We start from the raw sequence: 23,291 nt of genomic DNA, 5'->3' as shown, positions 1-23,291 counted from the left end.
GTAGCGTACGTTTGACGAACTTCGATTACGTCGCTGAGAACATCGCCACGAACATCACGACATATGTACATTTATCCGGGACGTCGAACAGTTCAGGGAACATGCGGGGATAGAGAAGGAGGCAAGAGGAAACGAAAAAAAAAAACATACTACCGAAGGTAGAATGCTATCTGATTTGTAATACCCGCGGGACCGGTATTTATCACACGTCCGAGTGCGCACGTACTTTCAAAGTGGTGAAAAACAGCCGCGATAGCGGACTCGTTGACGAAACAGGTAATTTGAAACGTGGACGCGCCAACACTGGTTTTAGTCATTGAAAAATTTTCTGGATCACCTATTTTCGTCGTTACCAATCCGCTTACTTCATTCTTCGAGCATTTGTTGTAGCAAGTAACGCATCTCTGAAATCCATCGGATCTACGATGACTCAAAAGATACTCCCCTTGTCTTGGGACAATACACGAGTACGCTTGGTCGTTTCTCGAGGAGAAAGAAGGGCAGACACTCGAGAAAATGATACAACCGTGGATACCTCTTGGAGGAAAGTAAATTTGATGTGGCGTAACGGTTGGACCGGGACACGAGGTCCTTGGAAACGACGATGCTCCAGTCGATGCGATTATCTGAAAAAGTATCTATCGCGTAATTGTTCGCAAAATGGCAGGAGAAGAAGGGCAGTGACGGTGGCGGGAAACGCATCGTACGATGAGCATGTTATCCGATTCACGGTGGGTCAAAGAACATCTTGTTGGTCCAGACGCGGGGAGTCTGATCGAGAATACACTTAGTGCACTCGGTCAAAATAAGAAAGCTGGCTGTAGATGCTTTCCTCTGTTGCTTTGATCGGGAACGTAAAAAGAGGAGCACCTGACCAAAGAGCTGTCTCACGGGAAGAAAAGCATCGTCGTAACGGAGTCTGCGTGTTACAACGACGACACTCAGGGAAACGGCGAGGGACGAAGAAGAGGATGGAGCCACGGCCTGGTGGGGGTAGATCAGAGGGAGAGGATGGTGGAAGCGAAATCTGGCCTCAGTCGTGCGCGACGCGCCATATGCGGTGGACCATTTGTCAAGGCGCTCACAAAGGCCAATAATCTCGCGTGACACGTGTGATTCCCCGATAAAAAGTGTCACGTGCTGGCTGCACACCCCTCTACGACCGGAGGCGAGTAAGCCCCCACCATCATCACCCCGCGAAACTTCACGGAAAAACTTTTTCCCTCGAAGCCGCTCGACAATTTCGTTCCAGTGTCGAACAGAGAGCGGTGTGTCTCGAACCTCGGTCGTATTTTTTTCTCGCGATTGAATCGTCCGTAGAAAACTAATCTTTCCTTGGAGGAAGGCGAAGAGCAAAAAAGGGAAACAGAACGAAGGGTGAAAGAGAGGTGAAATACCTTTGGTGCGGTGGAACAACGCTACACTTTTTCGGCGAGGGCCCTTTTCGAACGAACGCCGATCGAACTTCCAGAGAAAAGTTTGGACCCTTGGTGCCGGACGCAATGTCGCTGCCAAATGTAAAAGCTTAGCACTCGAACAAGATTGAAAAAGTGGCACGAGACGATCGCGTAGGACAAACAAGGGTAGGCGGCTTTTTTCCCTTCCGACATACGCGAAGTTCGATTAAACGAAAATCTATACTGGCACTCTATCAAAGCGAAAGTGAAACGAAGATTTACGTTCGTTATAATCGAAGCTCGTCCACGATGGAATCGGTGTGATCGAGCGTAACGCAACACACTAGGTTGACGTTTAATGCAAATCGCTCTTTTTTTCCACGGTATCTGCTGCTACACGTTGATCGTGTGTGTAACGCGTTCCGACGCGCGATCCCTGATGGACAATCGACGAGGACCTCGTTAAGGACAACCGGTGGAAAGAAGCGAAGAAATTTATGGTGCGACGATCAGAGAAGGTAAGCCGCAAAACACAGAATATAGTTGGTAATTTTATGCTCGAAAAACTTTATCGCGTGCTTGGTAGGCGGGCCGAGAAATTTATTCAAATTGAGTTGTCGAATTTTTCTACTCTTACGCCTGACAGGTGAAGCCAATGCAATTTCAATGCTAAAAAGACACGATCATTGATGCACTTAACTAACGCGTATTAAGAAGCACGCGCCCCGTTGACCGAGGATATCGAATCAGAATATCGGACTTCGGTCCAACAAGTAGATTATCCGGAATCAAGGTCGGCTCGTTGACGATTCGTTGTTATTGTCACGGGATCTAAATTTACGGGGGCAATTTATTCTTTGCCTCTCCTTTTTTTCCCTCCTTTCTATACCGATGCTCCTTAACGAGCCCGTGTTAGGAAACAATTGAATATATTTCCCCTCCAAGAACGCGAGATACCTCGTTGCGCATAAAGGAATAATAGGGACGGAAAAATTTCGCCGGCTTTCATAAAAGTTTGGCGCTACACCATTGTGCAAGCTCTGGTATTAGCCCTCTACCCCTGACAATGTGCAGGCTACAATAGAACGCGGGCTTATTTAACCTAACATAGCCGTAACACGTGTAGCTAGGATGCACAAGAAAAATATACAAAGTGCGTTCCGAGAAATTCGCACACCTGTTGGTACGAGTGGTAAGAAAGACGCGATTCTTCGTGGAGCACCCATAATCCGCTTCCATGTAGCGTTGTGCTCGATGCTTTTGTGTAGATACAACCAATGATAGTGTACCGGATAAACGCGAGGAAAAAGGAAAAAAGAAGCTGCTCGTTCGATTCTCCATCCGATGCGCGAAATAACATTGAAGTATAAATTCGATAAAAAATAAAAAAACAAAAGGGAAACAGAGACACGAAGGATGTAACAGAGACAACGATAGAGATAGCAGATAGAAAAGAGAGAAGAGGGCAGAATCTAATCGAGACACCGCGCGTTATTCATATTCACGCGATCCATCGATCACGCGGATTTATCATGCGGACGGTATTTCGCATGTACATGCGCGTTTTATATTTAGCGCGGCTCATTGGCATGGCGCGTTATCGCATCGCCTCGTATTAAGGCGGGGAATAATTAATTCGAGCTGTGCGATTCACAGATTACAGCTGGTGTTCGTTGATATTTAGAGGAGGAAGGAATTGAATCCCAATACCCATGGACTAGGTTGTTTCTCATTAAACGGGCCTCCGGTGCAATTAACCATGACTAACATATTTGTAACACTCGATGAATGGTCCGAAAGCTCACGGGCCGTGACTATGCGACTCTGATTCTCTCTGTCAGGGTAAACATTGGTCCGCATATGCGAGCAGTTTAAACGTTCATACGTTATCATGACGACCGGGCCGAAACTGTACGACCAGCGCTTCGTTCCTGGAATCGATAAATCGTGTTTTTCGTATCGGTTCTACCCAAACGGGCTCAATGGCCTAGAAAATGCCCAGTGTCGGTCTTTTCGTTCGCTCGCGAACCATCTCTGTCCGGGGCTCTTTTAACCGGGGTTAACGATCTGGAGAGTTTGGCCAGTGGGTCCGAACAACCGTTCGGGAAACTCGTAACACCACGGCTGACACGTCGCGCGATGAAATTGTAAATGGCCCCGTGAGACGACTCGTGAGACTCCGCACTTTAAGCACCAGCCGATATAGTTACCTACGAGGGAATTTTGCTCGTGGTCGTGCAGCGTAGATCGAGGTAAAAATACATTCTTTAAAGCGAGTACGTCTGTGTTTCGCGGTGAAATTTTACGGGGGAAGATCGCTTGAGGGACTTTTTAGGTGGAACGAATGAAACCGTTCATAGTGTTTAATATGAGTTTGATACCGTGTTTTAATTATAGTTGTAGCAGATTTGGCAATTTTATTGCGAAAGTAGTTAGCGAAAAATTTGGAAAGAGTACTTGAACTTTTTGATGGAGAAAGTATGAATAAATGTTTGAGTTCATATATACCTTAAATTAGTATATCCAACTGCATTAAAACAGTCGGACTATGATTATTATTTAAAATATTTTGGCGACTCGAGCTTTTTTATGGGATACTATTATTTCTTTATGTTTGCGTTTTATTTCATATAGCTAAAAATTATAAGTATTATAGATATAGCTAATTATTCAATAAGAATTTATTTAAATCTATAGTGAAAAGTAATTTCAAATTGGAAACTGCTATAATTCGTTAAATCTCTCGTTCTTAATAATATACAGATTCATAAATTGACAATATCAATGATTCCAAACTTTGTTTAATAATAATTTAAGTTTATTAATTAAGTTAATAATAAGTTTAAAAATAATTCTATTATATGAAGATTTATGAGAGAGAGAGAGAGAGAGAGAAGTTATAAACGTAGATATATTGAAACGATCATATGATAATGTGACAACATATGTTAAAAGTATTTTAGTATTGTTCACGTACAGAGTTTGAAAAATTGTTTATATGAATCGAATATCAGATTATCTTTTATACCACAATAGTCTTGAATATAGAGTTGCATAATGTTATGAATCTGTGCGACGAAATTATGTATGGGTCAGTTTATGTCGTATACTGTTTACGTTGGAACTATAAAACTGCGTAAGTATATATATAGAATAGCATGGGAAAGTTTCATGGTCAGAATATTTTTCATTGCCATCATCTAGCCTTATATATATCCAGAAATACTAGATGACTTTTAATTAAAAATTATTCACTTCGTTTGCCGATAAGCCTAATTTAACCAATTAAATAATATCCGGTTGATTAATCTTGAAATCTGCAAGTTCAATAATACATCGTCGCCGATTTCATTTAAGAGAATAGACTTTGATTTATTAAATGGATCTAATTGACCTGATCTGTAGTTTGCGAATCGTTGATTTCCACTGATTTTAAATGGAGAGCGCTACAAATAATAATTCACAAATGTTGTTGCGGTTAATATTTTTCGAAATTCGTGTAACATATAATGGAATTGGCAATCTGTATTTGTTTGCAATATTTAATTCAATGTGATGTATGTATATTGTGACGTAGTTAACGTTACATGTCTAAAATGTATTAAAATCTTCGAAACCGTTCAATAAATGGCATTAATCTGCATGTAAAATAATGCTTTAAATACCGTTTTAATATATGCATTAATCCTTCGGCTATATTCGATTATTGATTCTGGCTTGATTGAAAATAATAAGTATAAATAATATAATCTCACCGATACGTGTGTTAATTGCATCATTTTCAACTATAGACAGATGCTTGTCAATTTTAAAGATAAAATATGTATCATTTAAACATTCAATTAAACAACTCTATCACGATATATCGAAGAATTAAACTTGTTACAAGACGTTCAAAGTTCAAAACCAATCATATCACATTAGAATACATTAAAATGTTCCACATTACGTAATAAAAGCACGCTCGTAATGCAGTACTCAATCTGAACAGGGATATAAAGAAGTTCAATTCCGTAAGAAATCCTGCATACATGTTACTAAATTTTCATAAAATTACTAAAGTACTACCTTTAAAAATCAATTCTTACTTATATTGATAACTTTTACGATGGACGAAGATTATATTGATAGAAGTAATTTTTTTTAAATATTAGATAAATTATTATGCACTTAAAATCATGCACAGGGATGGTGTTACACGATATCGAAAAGTACATCTAAAATGAAATAGTACAGATAATTAAAAATTACGCAAGAGGATAATTTTCAATCGAATAAAAATCTTCACAAAATTTCCTGAAGCAAGCTGTTTCAGTAAACGACTTGTTGGTAGGATACGTCAAAAGCCGTGGCCAACTAATTAGCCAATCAAACAGCTTATTAATTAGCGACCATACGTCCCATATGATGACTGAGTAGTTATTAGCAGAAGTTCGTGTTACTAATACCCGCGGGGAACACGAAATTCGACGTATTGCCGGGCTCGGATCGATTTTCTATGGATTGATGTACGCCGAAACAGATTACTAGATTCCCTGTCAAAATACATTAGTCAGATCGATTGAAATTAACGTTTAATACTTTTATTGTGATAAATTCATTACATGAAAAGAGAATGATGTATTATCTCGCGTGTCGGGGATTTAAAATAAAGTTAAATATCGTCTGTGTCATATATACATGTACATAATATACCTATCGTCTGTGCTTATTATTCATAATAATAATCCATAAAATAACGCCGATAGGGTGATCGATGGAATTTTCGATAAAAGGATATAAATTAACAAGAAAGCCGTCGAATTCTCTGCCTCGTTCGATAGTATATAGCCGTAACCAGCGTTTCACTGTGAAAAAAAAGAGAGGAAAGAGAAGAAAAGTTCGCTCTTTTCATTCATTGTATCGGCGTTCTTTTCAACTTAAATGAAAATACTTTCAAGCTTTGTTGTATGCTTCTATCATTTTTCGCTTTTTCCTTTTTTTTTTATTTTTTTGATTTGTTTAAATTCAATTAATCGCAATTGAATGGCTCTTACATATTTATCGCACAGACGAGTTTCATTCGATTTAAAAAGCCATTAGCCGATGTATATTATGGAGAATAAATTCTGCTTTCTAAATTCGCAATTTAGGTCGCATTAGGTTGGAAACAGTGCTTAACACCGTGCGTCTGTTACGGTCGAACTGAAATACTTAACTCACAATTAGAAGTCTAATTACGTGCTATTAAGTAAACGAAACGTGGCTCATTTACGTATTAATGCTAATCCGATGTAGACAAAAAAGCGGAACTTCTTCAATATTTTAAAGAAAGAGACAGAAATATTTAAAGTAAAACAAAGAAGAAATTAATGTTACTTTTACGTGAAAGTGGCGATTACTATATTTAATAAACTCATTATATTCAATGCTTAAAAACTATCTCGTATTTAATGCTATGATAGAATTACGACTCTCGGTATTTGAAAAATTGCATTAGATAAATTAGTGGTTGCTTAAAAGAGTTAACATATTTGATTGAACAGTTTGAAAAGTCGCATCTATAATTTATTGAATTTACGTCAACAGTTCTTCGACCTGACGAATAAAATTTAGTTTTTAAAGCAAATAACGAGGAGAAATTATAGTATAGAATAAGCGTTTAACATTAAAACTATCAAACCCGTGAAAGTAACAGGTTTCAGTCTCGCGTTTGTATAATTACTAAAGATATATAGATAATTTGGACGAAATCAATGTTAGCTTTTATCGAGATCAAAATACAATTATTTAAATGCACGTTAAATATTTAGACTCTTCCAAGATCCTACTACTTAGAAACAGAAATTGATATACTCCACATAGTACGATTTAATACAAAAATAATATTCATTACGTATGAAACAATAAGCAACGAACTTCACTAATCTTTCGATATACCAAAAACGTATAGTGACAACTATTCCTATACGAACATTCTTCTCAATCGACCAAAATCCCTCTGATCGATCCATTTAAAACCATACCGTATCACATTGAGAAACACATTACGTAAGAGTAAACTATCTAAGACGCGACATAGCTACGTTGCACTAGTTCTTGGCCTCGTCTGCAACGAACCGTTCTATGACGATCTAATATAAAATTCGTTCACACGAGCCAGAAACCAACGACAAAGCCGCAAGGTCTTGGTATCTGAGATGGCTCGTCGAGGGTGTCGCGCCGGCTCGCCAAGGGTAGCTCGTCGAGAGAGACGTGAGGAGAACGAGGGGAAGAGCTGGAAAAGGGCTAGGTAGGGGTCAGAACGCGCGAAATAATCTCTCCTTTCCGCGAATAAAGTGGATGCGAAGGTGGGCCCTCGTTAGTTTCCGCTTGCCGTAACTCTTCGTGGCAAGATGCACGAGCCGGTATTATTCTTGGCCGGAATAGTGGATCGTTAGGTTTAATCGTGCGGGCGTTTTCGTCGCGACGAACGGCACAATCAGCCGCGAGTAATCCCGCGCTCGACCGAACCTTGCCCTCTCACCCTCGTTTTCTCTTTTTTACCTAGACGGTAAGAGGGGAAAAAAGTGATCAACGCGGTGGGGATAAAAGCGAGGAAAAATGCTTCTCGCCGCCATTCGCGTCTAATATACAAAGAGGCTGATACAACGGACCACTTTTCTGCAATTTCGGGGGCCAAGGAGATTGCAACCGGCTGGCACACAATACAATCTTCGCGTCTTCTTTTTACATCGTACTGCTCCACATAATTTGCCGCACTCTCTATCATGTCAAGACGAACGTGCTATCGCGAAGCGAGGGGATGATCCGGTCTGTGAACGTTCTTCGCATCGCGTGATGGTATTGATATACAGGGCGATTCCGAAATTGAGATATCCTCGCTTAAAAGTAGGTCGGAAATGTACCATATAATGAGATCCTTTTTTGTCTGGTTTGACTATCTAATGGTATATGGTAGACAATCTGGTTTGTCGTATCTACTTTTGTTCGCGTGTGTAAATTTATAAAGACGGTACGGTAAGTTTCAATAGTTGATTTATGTTAACAATATTGTAACTATCGTCGTTGATTTCACAAATACGTTCTTGCTTACGGAACTGAGGAACCGCAACCTGGTAGCGATTGATGTTCGAGTTCTTCATCTTTTCGAACTTGGTATTGTCTATTAATTGACAGTTATTTTTAGTGTGGACTATTTCTATGATATAAGAGTAACAAGAGTAATAAAACCGACCAACATGAGATCATTTCCAGTATTCTGTCAATTGTTACAATAATTCAATTATTGAATTTATTATATCGTTTAAAATCATATTAAATTGCAACACTTTTTGTAAAATCAAATAGCAATATCTGTAGCTGGTCAGATCGAATGAACGTATTATTTTTAACAATAAATATTACAGGTAAAGAGAAAGAAATTTTCAAACTCGATTTTCTAAAAGACGAACGCACGTATAAAACGGTTTTGTTCGATATTTTTAACTCACCTCTATGTATGAAATCAACTATTTTCTGAATATATCGCGATTTCAGAATCACCCTGTATGAATTGGCCGTTACGTTCGCTTGCGATCGTCGTTAAAACAAGGTACACGGACGATGTGGCTCGATGATAAATCTAGAGTTTCTCGTGTTTTCATTAGACGCGATAAGTCGCGGTAAAAGTGCACTACGCCTGCAACCCTTGTGTTTATGCGGATTAACGATAATGGAACGTCGCGTTCTACGGTTTCGTGAGAAATACACTGAAAATTGTAACTTAAACTTTTACGCGTTGTTCGTTGCTGGAGTTACAGGTCTGTACGCCGTTTTTCCCTTTGACTGCTTCGTTTCTCCGGCGTGGAAAACGTTGTGGAAATGTTGAAACAACTGACCGCTTTTCTTTCTCTTTTTTTTCGTTCGAGACATCGTTGGGACATGGAACCAACTGACTTTTTCTTCTATTTAATACAATAGCAAGTTACATTACAATTATTTCTCATTAATTTCGTTCAAACTTTTAAGTCTATTCGATAAACCGGACGGAAACGTGTGTGACGTATTTATTTATGAATATTAAATATAAAATTTACTAAATAAATGAACAAATTTTACTAGATTTTCGCAAACATTTAAGATATACTTCCTCAGCGTTAAAGATCATAATACTTAACAAGTAATGTCATATTTATATTCAATTTCTATTAGTTGAAACTATTTTCTTTTAGCAGTACTCCAAAATATTAAAGTGTAAAAGAAATTGGTATCACTTTTTTCTCTTTAATATTATCACGGTCATAGAAAAAGTAACAACTATAAAACAAAAATAATTGCAATTACGAAAATATCGAGAGTGGAGAATTCGCTTCTGTATGAAACATTTTATTCGATACAATCTCCTAAGTAATGTCTGAAATTCTCTAGCGCTTGTTCTGAAACGCATGTTATGAATAATAAATATTTCGTGAAACACGAGGAGAACGGTGTTCGTCCATTTAGAATAATAGATTGCATTTGTTACGAGCAATTGTGATAGAATGTCTGTAGATTTCTTTATTAAACTTTAAAGCACCTTTAGTGGATGGAATTACACCTCTTCAACTTGCTTCCTTCGATCAAGTTTCCTTCTCGCGTAGGAAGTCTCGTAAAGTTAAAAGTTGTATAACTCGTCTTCCTCGCCTTGAATACTATTTTAAACATCATCTGAATTATTTAACATTATTTTTCTCATGCATGGATTAACCTCGTTACGACGTATGGGTGAAGAACCCGTTTCCCATAAAACGCGACAAGATCGCAGTTAATTATTGACACTTCCCCTATTAAGTACTAAAAAAAGAAATCTCTATGAACTCATTAAACTTTTATGATCATCGGATAGAGTTACACTTTTCTAACACGATTCTTCATACAAGTTTCCTTCTTCGCATAGGAAACTTTCGTAAAGAAGTTCAACCATCTCTCTCAATAGTAATTGGACGTTATTTTTAAGCACTGCATAAATACTAGGTTCTCTCTCTTTATTGCTAGTAATTACAGTATGCTTTCCTCTTATATCCTTTTTACATTATTTGGTCGAATGATACCTCTTCAGGCTGATATCGATATCGATTCTAATCTCAGAATATTTATTACTATATAAAATTCAATCGTCCATGTTTTACGTCTTAGTAAGAAATCTTTTAGAATTGAGTAAAATCTAGTTTGTAATTTGTTACAAGGTGTGTCGTTTATTAAACATATCTTATACGATACATCTACACTTTGCAATCGAATTGACAATTTAATTAAACACTATTACAGTTTTTCAATTTTAATCACGTATTTCTCTCGAACTTTCCTTCCATTTGCTTTCTTTTATTCAATAAAAAAAAAGCTAAAGATTCGATAATTAAATTCGATAATATGTTTCACATTAGAGAAGACAATTTTCCTGTATTTAAAGCAATGGAACGAATTGGTTACCAATATTAATATTAAAACTCACACCCCTCTATCTTCATCCTTAATTGTCTTTCAATTATTCCAATTATCCTCTTTCGACATCGGAAATTAAAGGACGCTGTTATTGTAAAATTACACCTAACGAAATTCAATTCGACGAAAATTATATGATATCACATGTTAAAAGAAGAAATTTTCTTTCGCTTAAAGTAACAAATTACATTTTGAGTATCAAATCGAAAACTACATTTCTGCAATGTGATCAATCGTTTGCTCGTAATCTTCTCTTTCTTCTCATGCTATTTGAAATAAAAAACAACTCGATAGTTTTCAATTGGACGATCAAATCGTGTCAGAGTTACTGGTATGCTGTTTTCAGACACTGCTCCGAATCGAGCACATCATGATACTGCACGTCCCACAGATCGGTTTTTCCTCTATCGGGGCCGACGTATTGCGGTTAAAAAATGATCTGCCTGTTATCAGCAATTGACGCGCACCCTTTGATTCGCTCGCAGACGATGAAACTATTGTTCGTTCTTTGCACTTTGTGGAGAGCAAACGTGGCACGAGATACAGAATCGTATCGCGTCCGTTCAGTCGTGTGTCCCAATTCGTGAATCGTCAAACGTATTTTAGCGGAATTTGATGGAGCCTGGCTTCGCTCGGTCAATACGTTTTCGCCGCGTAATTAAAAGTTACTCCGTTTTATAAAAGTATCCCGCTGTAGGACTGTGTAAATTAAATCGCGCGGAGATACAACATCGAGGACGAACAGACACGCGGCGCGCAACAATTTTACATTTAAATTCTGGGAACAACTCTTTTTTTTTTGTCCTCATTTCCCGGAACATCGTTGGCCAGGAACAAATTGAAAGAACAAAATTTTACAAAACGCGATCTCTTCGTTTCAGAAAGTGGTGGGTAAATTTCGTCGCGGCTGGACATTTTTAAGCTGCCGACCGACTTTGTAACATATACACGCGGGCTGCAATTTTTGTAATTTGAGAAACGGCGAAGGGTAATTTCGTTTGCAATTTGCTGTCGAAAATATGGGGTGCGATGTTCCTCGGCTATGTAGTTTTTCGACAAAGTTGATGTTAAACATTTTGAACACGTTCGTGTTTAGCAATTGTAATATTATGCACTAACGCTAATATTTAGACGCTACTATTTGAACTTAATGAATTGATGAATATATAATTGTGTACTCGGTAATCCAGGAAGGCACGAACTCAAATATTCTCTGTAATATTCTGTATAACAATTATAATAATATAAAAGTAACGATATGTATATAAATATAATAAAAAATGTAATAAATATTTGTTTTATCTATAGTTTCATATTACTCTGTTTGATACATGTATAAATTATTCAACAACGATTTCCACGTACTAGCGATTTATTGATTAGCAATTATACGAATGCCAGACTTTGAAACGTACATGTTCGTAAACCTAACGTCAAAATCTTTACCTACGTTAGGTCAGTAAAAAGAAAAATATGATGGGCCTAACAAGGTCAATGACCTATCCCGATTGTACTTACCGTCAAATTCCCTCCAAAAAAAAAAGTATAATTTTATTTAAACGATTGCAATTATAATTACCATTACAATCAATTTTTCTTTCATAACATTAATAATAAAATTGATTTAAGAATTCGCTATTATAAACATTTTGCTCAAGTATGTATTAAAAAGTTATAATATTCTTGATATATGTATATGGAATGTATATATACGTACCTGTAATATTCATAAATAAGTATAAAATACAAAATACTTGTATTACATGCAAATTGTTCTTCGTGTTGGAAGATTCTCGTGTTAAAAGGTAACTTTGATCAAAGTATAGATTTTATGCGTCACTAAATCCTGACGAGGCGTACGGTTAAAAAAGAAAAAGAAAAAAAAAACACTTTACAACTCGGCTGCATTTCCGTATCTCGGCGACTCTGTCTAAAAAAGTTTCGTAACAAAATTTCTAACGGGCCAGGAAGTTTATCGCGACGAGCGTCGTCAGCGTCAGTTCATTTCGATTATCAGCCGGACCTTTTTTCTATTAAACCTTAACTTCTTATCGAGTTACGCAAATGGACCATAACAGAATATATTAAGTCGTTATTATAAGAAAAGGCAGGACGTCTCGGTTATTCAATTAAATATCGTACAGTTTCCCAGGGAAAGTTTAAATTGACGCGTGCCACGTTCGACGATTAACATCGTGGATTAAATGAAGAGGTTTAATAGAAGAAATATTTTTAAAACGAAACCTTTAACGCGGGGAAAAAAGATTCGTCGTGATATTCGGCACAATGAGTTACGCAATAAATGTGTCTCGATATTTTGATAATAAACTATGTATCAGGTGTAGGAAAGGAGTCTGTGCTTGCAGCGTTATACCTTTTGTATTTTTACGAGAGCGTATTTTCATTCTTAGAAATTGAAATATTCTTCACCATCATTTATAACCGAATCACGTATAGCTGGATCATTTATCGGGACGTGGAAAGGAACATTAATTGGAAAATGGAACGTTGATTGTACATATCTAGAGAATGAAATTGAAAAGCCTTAGAACGGCTGAATTGCTTAATTTATCTTTCGAGAGATGTGTATAAATAAATAAAGGAATAATAATATAATATCAGGCATTGCTTAAGATTTAAGTTATCAGTCTGTAGTTGAACTCTTGAATATAAACAAAGCATCGTATCATTTTCAAGGAAGACTTGTCATACAGATATAGTAATCGTATAAAATAAAAGATAAGTGGAAATAGCTTTATGCGTTCAATATTAGAAAATATACAGTCTCGGGATTTCCTCTTCGGCAACAAATTACAAGAAGATTCAATTAATTTCGAAAGAATCTATTACGTGATGTCGAACGTATAAAGAATCATCCGCAATTACAATTTAACAAAGCTATGAAAAATGAGTTACTTTTAAGACTCAGCAAAAATGCTACGAACAAAAGTGTTTGAAGAACAAATGGAACACACGTTTCCGATCCTAAACGCATCAAGAGTTACGCAATCGTTCAAGAGTCCATCGGTTTATCACCAGCCAACCCCAAACGTATCAACAAAACATCCAGCCAGCCCTAGCCTCTCTTCTCTTCTCGCATTCATTCATCCCCGAAAGGTTTCCGCGAAAGCTATAAAACGATCGATCGAGTAGAGGCGAGACTGCGTTTATACGTGCGAGAAACAAGCCTGCCAATAAATATCCCGAAATCCAAGTTAACGACCGTTCGCGCGTGCTACAAACAGGGCAAAATTCCTGGAGGACCCATGTCACCGTTGCCACTATCGTAGATGCTTCGTGGCAAAAACGGGGAGGAAAAGGACGACAGGGAGCAGGTTTCGCGTGGACTACAGCAGGCCACGTCTAATTACGCTCGTTGATTTATCGGCCGCTAAGTGGTCCCGAACTTGAACGTAAGGGTGAGCTGCCAAAACGCGCGATAAACGACAACGAGGAGACAAACGGGCAACGATGGCGTAAGCCGAGCAGGAGCGAGGAAGAGGGTGAGAAAAGATCCACCGGTCGGTACCGTGCAAACCGTCACTGAATCATGGGTGTTTGAGACGGGAGTGTGTAAACGCGTCTTCGTGGTAGCCGGCACGGCACTTAACAATTGCTTAAAATAACCAGAACTGCACGGACCGTTCGGTGGAAATCGTTTTGCGTCTCGTTTTCTCGAGCCGTGGCCGCGGATTGTCGTCGGATCGAGAGGAAGGAAGGGAGAAGATAAAGAAAGAAGGGAAGTCCGGAATGGATGGAATCGCGTTTTAAAGGAAAGAGAAAAAAGAAAGGAGGAGGACGAGGGGCTGGAAGAGGATAAATAAACGCGAAACACGGACCGATACCGAAAGAGAAATGAGCTGAGAGCTAGAGGGAGGGTTCCGAGGCGAACCAGGGTAAATGACGGAGGGAAATCGAGAGGGAAGAAAGAGGAATGGATAGGAGAGCATAGTGAGTAGTGGTGGCGCATAACGTAGGACCCGCAGCTGCGGGAGGTCTGCGCTCATTTTAGGCAGCCCCTTACGAGAAGGAAAACAGTGTTACACGATATCACGTGAATATATTATTTCGACGCCGGTCCGTGTGTCTTCTTCTCTTCGACTCTGCAGCCCATCCGGCTGTAATATATTAAAAGAAAACAGGCGTATTTAGTTTCGGGATAGTTGTAGTGGGCGAACGGCATTGTTTTGCTTTCTAACGCGTGCCGCTAAAAGCCGATGTTGCGTGCAACGACTAGAAAGTCCATCGTTTTTTTAACGTAGCTACAAAAAAGAAAAAAGAAGAAAGAAATAACAGAGAGAAAAAGAGAGAGAGAGAGAGAGACAAAAAGAAATTTGAGTTCGTTTTTGGAGCTGGATGTATAGATATAACGTAGCATTTGTTCGTAAAGCAAATACTTAACTAAAAATAAACGAGTGTTATGAAATATCTTGAGGTAGTAAGAGCATTGTATAAAAAAAAAAAAAAAAAAAAGTAGGAGAAACAGCTCGAACAACGATCTTATGGATGCTACTCTCATTCTCTGGTAACTGTATCGTGTCTGCGCTGCTCCTCTGAAATTGCATTAATTTATTTCTTCCGTTCGCTTTTTCTCTTTCGCCAACCGGTGAAATATTAGCCACACGACAACCTGACAATGCAACTTACCTGATAATATTTCTCGCCTTGTCTCACAACGAGATACCATGTAATATCACGAAATTGCTGTGTCGAACGGACGAATCAATCACGAGAATTAATTACATTCAGTTGGTCGGTGTTGTTCGCCGTTGATTACTCCAAGGTTAATGACGCTTCTGTGTATGCGTGGGTATGCGCTCTCACGATAGATACGCCAAGTTATTGTTGTTTGTCATAACAACTACGTCCATTTAATTATTCTAATTTAATTATCATCACTCGGTTAGGAATATTCCTTCCCCGTCACCACCCCCATCTCATCCACCTCTTCATCCTTTGAGTAGGAGGGTAGGGCAATGTCATGCGATCCTGTAGGATTACATTGCACAGAGCGGGTAGTACTGGCTTGCATTTTCATGGAAACAGGATTACAGCTGAAAGTTATTTAACTTTTCAGTAGCGACAGGAAATTTAACTTGCTTCGAAGTGCCCCCTTAATATAGTCGTTGCGTTCTGGCGAGGTATAGCGACGATGATGAACCACATTTTACGAGCGAAATCAATTCGAGAAAGGAATTAAAGCGGTGAATTGGGCAACTAACGGGGAAAGAAATAATTTTATGAATTTCTAATTTGTGCTTATTTAGTACAAGCGCTTTTCCATCACATACTCATTCGTATACTTATTCGATAGATTCATTCATCGCTTATTATATTTATTGGATGAAACTTTAAATATAATGAGAGTTAGAAGATGTGTTCGTATCGTCAAATTCCACAAAATGAGAAATCGGAAACACGTGCAAAATTTTTAACCCTAACACTATCGACGACTAAATTATAGAACTAGTACCAAGAGAATCAAAATGAAATATGAAATATGATAAGCCACATTTATCAAATGTTAAATAAATCAGTTTCAAAATCCAATCCTATATTACTAAATATTGTTCGAAATCAAATATGTATTTTCGTCACCCTTCTAAGTATTTCAAAACAATATTTGCTACGTAATAAAATATACAGTACTTTTACAATATTTCGTGTATTCATATAACAGATTAATGTTAAAAACATTGATATAAATTGATATTAATAAAGATTAGAAAATCAGGAAAAATAGACATATCTTTCCCACGTAGTTTTTATATAACGCAAAAAGGATCAAGATTTCATCTATATGCTTTACAAAAACTCACTGAAATTCCTCGAGATGTACCTCAAATTGCTTAAAAAAATTCCATGAAATTGCTCTAAAAAGAAACGTACGAATTGTTCGTCAAAACCTCCGTCGAAACAAGGGAATCATAATTTATCGGCAGCGATACTTTACGGTCACAGCGTAAAGTAGCTGGTAACGCACCATAGATCGTTACGCACTTTCTCTAGCATGACTAAACTACGTTGCGTGGCCAAACTGGCAAACCCGAAGCACTATTTACGTCGGGAATGTTTTCCGGTGACATCGTTTCGGATCATTATTTTTATACCGCGTTTTCATCAGTTCCGCGCGTCCTGCTGCTTTTCTTTCTTCTTCGTCCAGTATTATGGGATCTCCACGGGGAATCACTCGACTCGTTTCTCTTGTTCGTCGTGCATATTAAACGTCCGTTAAAGAATTGGTTACGCGACAGTATAACGAGGATTTCAGTAACCCCCGCGACTATTACTGGTTTCTTGCGGCTCTGTGGGCTTTTTAGCCGCTTTAAAGTGTCCCCCGTGAGAGGCAAAGCCGCCCTACACGATAGTACAGGATTACGCGGCACAAAAGCGAACGCCTCGCCATGCATTTTCATGAAAACAGGATTACAGGCGAACTTATTTAACTTTTCAGTAATCGCGCGCCCGCTAGCTCCGGCAACCTCTCCTTTAAGGGAGTATTCTCTTGTTTGGACGGTTAAAGAAATTGATTTGTTTTTCGCGAAGCGCTTTTTTCTACAGCTTAGCGTTAGAAGGGCGTGATTTAAAATTTATACGTAGCAAGTCGGATGAAAGGAAAGAATTAAAGTTGTTTAAGAGAAAGGAAAATGTCGCTAGACGTTCCGGGATTTGGATAAGTCGGCGCCTTTCGTGTAATATATGTTTCGTATAATATATGAGAGAAGAGGAGGAAGAAAAAAACTTAACGCCTGAAATTGGAATGTTAGACGGAAAGATTTAATATTGCGCAAAGATATTCGAGCACGTTCTTCTTGGAAACGTATCGCGCGAATTCGCTCCCCTGCTATGTCGATGTCCGCAATAATTTTTCCTAATTGCTTCTAAAAGACGATGAAAAAGAAACAAAATCAATATATTTCTCTTACAAAGGTATATCTCGTATCAAAATTTACTACTCTGTTTTTTATTTTCATATTAGTGTCAAAACACCAGGATAGCAATTTCTGAAATAATTTATTAGTTGATAAACTACATTAGTAATCATTTCGTTCTGATTCAACGAAATATAATCAAAGCTTCATTTCGATTTAAAAGAATAAGATTACTTTATTATTTTGTACTATAAATTACAGTGAAATAATAAAAGTAAAATAATGAAAGTGAAAAGTAATTTTTCAAAACTTTCTACAAATATATCGAAAACAATCTTTTTAAAACTTAAAACAATCTAATCCTTTAACGTTAATTTAGCCTGAAACATAGACATTGTGTAGAAAATGGCATTGGAAATAAAAGTATCGATTTTAGCAGTCAAGTGCTGGAAACCCGAATGCGACCTATGGAATTGCATTGCATTTTAGTCGAAGCTACGATTATTTTTCGGCGTATTTTCAGATAAGCAGTTATCGGGACTCAGGATCGCGTAATAAACCAACGACGCGGGCTATTTACGATGAAAGTATAATTGGAAAAAGAGATGTTTAATCTGGTTAGTGGTGGCTTATGAGGAAGGGTAATAGACCAAGCTAATTCGGACTAATATTTTGTCAAACTCTATTGTGAACTCCATTGTGAACTCTATTGTTGCAGAGAGCGCGGTTTCGAGTAACTGGAGCAAACGATGTTGCTCGAGTAATGAGATTTTTTTAAGACACTTTTCTTTTTTCTTGTAACACGGGCGAAGTTTAAGTAGCGTGTAATGGGTGAAAGGAAGAAAACAGAAGAGCCATGTAGATGTGTCCGTAGTTGAATCGGAGTTTCCTTGGAATTTTCCGAAAAGTAGAGCATAAAAGAGAAGAATGATATTCATTTGTTACTTTGTGGAATTTTCTCCAATGTTTTTCCTAGATAATAGTAAGGTTAAAGCGAGGGATTTAAATTTACACAGTAAAAAAGAAAAAAAAACCAGGAACTTTCACGTACATTACACGCGTGTACCTACTGAACATTATTTATTATTATTTCTTAAAGATATTTATCCAATAAAGAGTATTGGTGCATACATATACGCGTAGAGAGAAAACAATTTATCTATATAAAATACAAATTTAAGTGATTTGCGTAAACTTTTTGATTATAGAGATTATAGAGAAGAATTCAGAATGTTTTTTTTTTTAATTCAATAAATTAAGTAATATTCGTGAAACGAAATTTAATGTTGGAAAGAGAAATTAAGTATTAAAATCTATGAATTGAAATCTTTTCGCGACTTGTTTAAAGACATTCATTTTAGTAATCGAAGAAAACTTGACTAGCTATCCAAATTTTTCAATGTACTGTAAGCATAGAAAGTTTGTTTGACGCGTAACGAAGGAAGGAAGGGAAATGCGAGAAGTAGGTTCGTCGAAAGTTTCATCAAACTCCTTCGTAACTTTTGAAGTTTGCTCGAGTGATTGAAAGAAATTCTACTTGTTAATTAATCAGTATTTTTAAGCGGCTTTTAAAAATCACCCAGATCAACCCCACCGTTTTAAATCGATCCATTTAACAAAATTCTCGACTTTTTCGTTAAAATGAACGTAGCACATAAAACGCCCTTAATAAAACCAATCTCCATAACGAAGAATAATTTCTACTTTCATTTCTTACATCATAATTAGCGAGAAACTTAATCTACCATAAAAGAAATTATACATTTTTAAACTTTCTCTCTCTCTCTTCCTCTATCTCTCTTTCTATCTTCCATCTCTTTGTACAAATCTGTACGAGTTTGTATAACTTTTTACATCAGCATTTTATCCACGCCTTAAAAAACAGAAATCATCTAATGGTTTCCATTTCGGCTATTCTACTCATCCAATACAAAAAGCTAAATATATTCTTGATTAAAATGAGTTCATCTAGAACAGATTAAAATAAGAACAGAATAAAAGAACGAAGTCAATAATTAATCGATTTACCTTATCATTTAATCTACGTACTTTTGGTTAATTAAAACAATAGAAATATGTATATTGAATTACTTTTGCTAGGGGCTATAAAACTAAATGAAACTAATATTTAGAGTCAATTAAATTAGGATATTATAGAAACAAAGAGAAAAATAGTTTCCAAAAAACGATTGTTTTGGGAAAATTGCATTCAAACGTCCTTTTTATAGGTTCGCTAATTACAGAAATTTGGGCGTAGAACTTTGTGCATATTTCCATATCTTTTAATTTGTATTCTTTACGAAAGTATAATACAAAGAGAAACATAGATACGCAGAAGAAAAAAACTATGTCTGTATGATAATATTGTAGGAACACTGTCAATTCCAAGGATGTTAATGAGAAAGAGTAAAAAATGTACAAAGAATAATTCTCTAGCGATACCACTGTCGCAAAAAATACTTGTATACAAACGTCTCATAAATTCATAAAATATTTGCATGCAAGTCATAAATGGTTTTGTGATGCTCAATGCTCATACAGATGTTACAAGTTGCAAAAGAGTCCGCCAACGCGTATGTATGTCATAAAAGTATCTTTGTCGTCTCATTGCCATTTTTATGCTTACGAATCGTGCCAAAGTGTCGCGATAAAGCTAAAAAATACAAATGAGATTCGCAACGTCTCGGTACATAAGAACGTTGCCTTCTTCATTGTACCGTGGCAGTAACAGCTTTCGGCGCAACGACACCGCCTCCGATGAAACCTTCTTCCTTCAATCTGCAGTGACGATTTCATCTTATACTCCTTCTATTCAAGTTTTATCACGACTATGGTAGAAAAGTCATCTGCGGTGGAATCGAGTGCAAGTAGATTCTTGGGCAAATAGGATATCGTAGACATGTAACGACTAAGATCTTTGAGATTCGTGACACGCAGTTCTGAACCTGCAAGCGAAACTTTAAGAAGTTACATAATTCAAAAAGAATTGACTGATTTTTCCATTCTATCATTTAACACAGGTATATCTTTTAGATAACAATAATACGAAATAATACAGCTCAAAAGTTATAGAAATTTTTAAATTGAAAATATACCGTAAAAGCTCTTTTACCTAGAAAATTATTATTTGAGACAGCAAACAAAATTACAATAACGTGCAAGAGTATCTTTTAAATTTTATATCCAATTTAATAAAGATCGGCGATTAGAAGATTATAGTAATAACATACATTGAAATAATAATACATTGAAATCCCATGTCACGGAAAAGAGAAAAGATCAGAGTAGCGCAATCATTTGAAAACATAAGCCATCAATAATACCAATGTAATTCGATTACGATCACTTCTCCGCCCTTCCCTCCATTTTCGTCTCGTCGAAAAGGGAACATCAATCTTGACCGTTCAATTTTCCCTCCCATTGTCACATTAGAATCGATAATTCATTTCAAAGCTTCTGATATTCCAATGATATCACACGACCATCGTTCGCATCGAACGATATTAGACCGTAGGTTGACGACACTCGATGAATAAAAGAGAAAGAAACAAAGCGGAAAAGAGAAAAGCAGAAGAGGAAGAAGAAAAGCGCGCGTACATGTAAAAAGAAAGAGAAAGGTAGAGAAGAAGGAAGGAAAAAGACTCGATGATCGAAATGTTGGAGGAGAAAAGTTATTGCCGTGGCGGTAATGAAGCCAGAGGCACGGAAGACAAGCGGTCGGTGTCTGTTTGGAAAGAAAACACTTATTAGCAGGGTGGATCGTGGTTCTGGCGAGGGCTGAATTTAAATCGGTACACGTGGCACGGTGACGGTGGCAAAACGTAGAAAAGGAAACGAGCGACAGCGCGCGACAAACGTTGGAGAAAACCGGCGAGGAAACGACAGACAACGCGAATCTTGCGTTCAGCAGCGCAAATCCAAGCGGGCCCAGGGGATCTATTTTAATTATGCCCGGAGAAAATTTGCAAGAAAAATATATATCGTGGCCCCGTGTGCGTATTTGCTCCACGCGGGGAAATAAACGGATGACTCATGATGTTAATAAAGACGACGGAAGAGGGAACTTTGAAAATCGAGCCGTCTGCCCGGGCACTCGATGTACTCGCGATACTCTTCCGTCTTAGTATTTCGTTCCTTTAATGACAATCGAGTTAAACGTTAACTCGATCATGTTCGTACTGCAGAGAATCTATTTGAACTGTACGGGACAGATAGAGAAAGAAAAAGGGGAAGAGAGAGTTCGACGGAAAATATCGTTATCCTTCTTGTTCGTGTCAGAGAGAACGTGCGACTGTTCTTTTTCGTTTTCGTTCTAGAACGATGAATTTCTGTATGCAGAACTGTCTGTTTTCTTTAAGGGGTTGTCTTGCTTCTGTCGATGTCGGTATTAGAGGCATATGCGGATGAAATTGTTAGTATAAGAAGGAAACTTTGACGTCGAGAAATACTCTTTATAACGTTACGTGTTTTATGTAAATCCGAGATGAAGATTTGCAAACATTTTTAAAAATATCTTTGAAATATATGAAGATCGTGTTCAAAACATGACAAGATATCAGGAATGATTTGGTAAACATTTTTGCATATGTTTCATTGACTACAGATGTTTTAGGTTGAAGTATGCGAGAGATAATAGAAATTGTTTTTGTTTTTTTATTTGGATGAATTTTACTATCAATTCTCATTGAGAATTATAAGTAAATTTTTCTGGCGTGGTACAATGTCGTGTTTAACAAGTGTTTATCGTGTGTTTGATTCTAGTTGAATCTAGTGCTTAAATCTAAAGGGTAATGTCAGATAATAGAAATATAACAATATATATCTACATATATTCCGAAAAAAGTTATCGTTTTTAAATAGTAAATAGATCTTTTCTTACACCAAAGACAAGAACAGAAATAAAACACGTTCACAAGCAATGTTATTCACAAGATCATTTGGTAAATCAAGGCATATCGAAGAAACAAACTAGAATTTTAGGTCGATCTTCAGTGAAAAATACTTCGATTTTGAGTTTAAATATCGCGTACCAGTATAATACAAATATAATTAATAAATATGCAAACGTGATTGTTCGAATCCTTTATTTCTATCAATATATTCATTGGCTCTAGCTTCGATGTAATATATTTTCTTTTTATTGTTATGAACATAATTGAGATGATTGTAGTTCCTGTTGTGTAAGTTTTACGTGCATACCAGGTCGATGAAATTCAATACGATGCTGAAATCAATATTATATTTGCTGTAGAACAGAATAATGTTGGCATACCGTAGTAATGACGTGCCATGCCGATACGAATTTCAGGGTTGAAATTTTTCAGCTGTTGTAAATTCTGTTCCGGATTAAATTCCCTTGTTACCATTAGCAAATCTTAACAAACGCGTTATAGTAAAAATATAGTAAAATATTCCGTTTTAAATTGTTATGTCTTTTGACAGGTTCCAATTAACGTGAAAATAATGTTGTTTTATTCCATTCTCGTTTGTTTCTACAATCATTTCTGCTTTATTTTAAATCGACGAAATAGGAAAAGAAGAATGCGAATTTTTTAAGAAAAGGTACAATCAATCTCTTTAA

At 37.0% G+C, this 23,291-nt stretch overlaps 1 protein-coding gene across 1 annotated transcript in view; it reads left to right on the top strand.

Moving 5' to 3' along the window:
* Nucleotides 1-273: 273 nt before the first annotated feature.
* LOC100646417 overlaps nucleotides 274-23,291 on the top strand; it is a 71,790-nt gene continuing 48,772 nt past the window's right edge. Inside the window, exon 1 of the mRNA XM_003396776.4 lies at nucleotides 274-1,915. The gene's annotated coding sequence lies outside the window, so the exon portion shown is untranslated. The remainder of the gene's footprint in view (nucleotides 1,916-23,291) is intronic.

Source organism: Bombus terrestris, chromosome 7 (genome assembly GCF_910591885.1).
Source record: "Bombus terrestris chromosome 7, iyBomTerr1.2, whole genome shotgun sequence".
NCBI classification, from domain to species: Eukaryota; Metazoa; Arthropoda; class Insecta; order Hymenoptera; family Apidae; genus Bombus; species Bombus terrestris.
The sequence above is the reverse complement of the archived record's forward strand: the minus strand, read 5'-3'. Positions and strand labels throughout refer to the sequence as shown.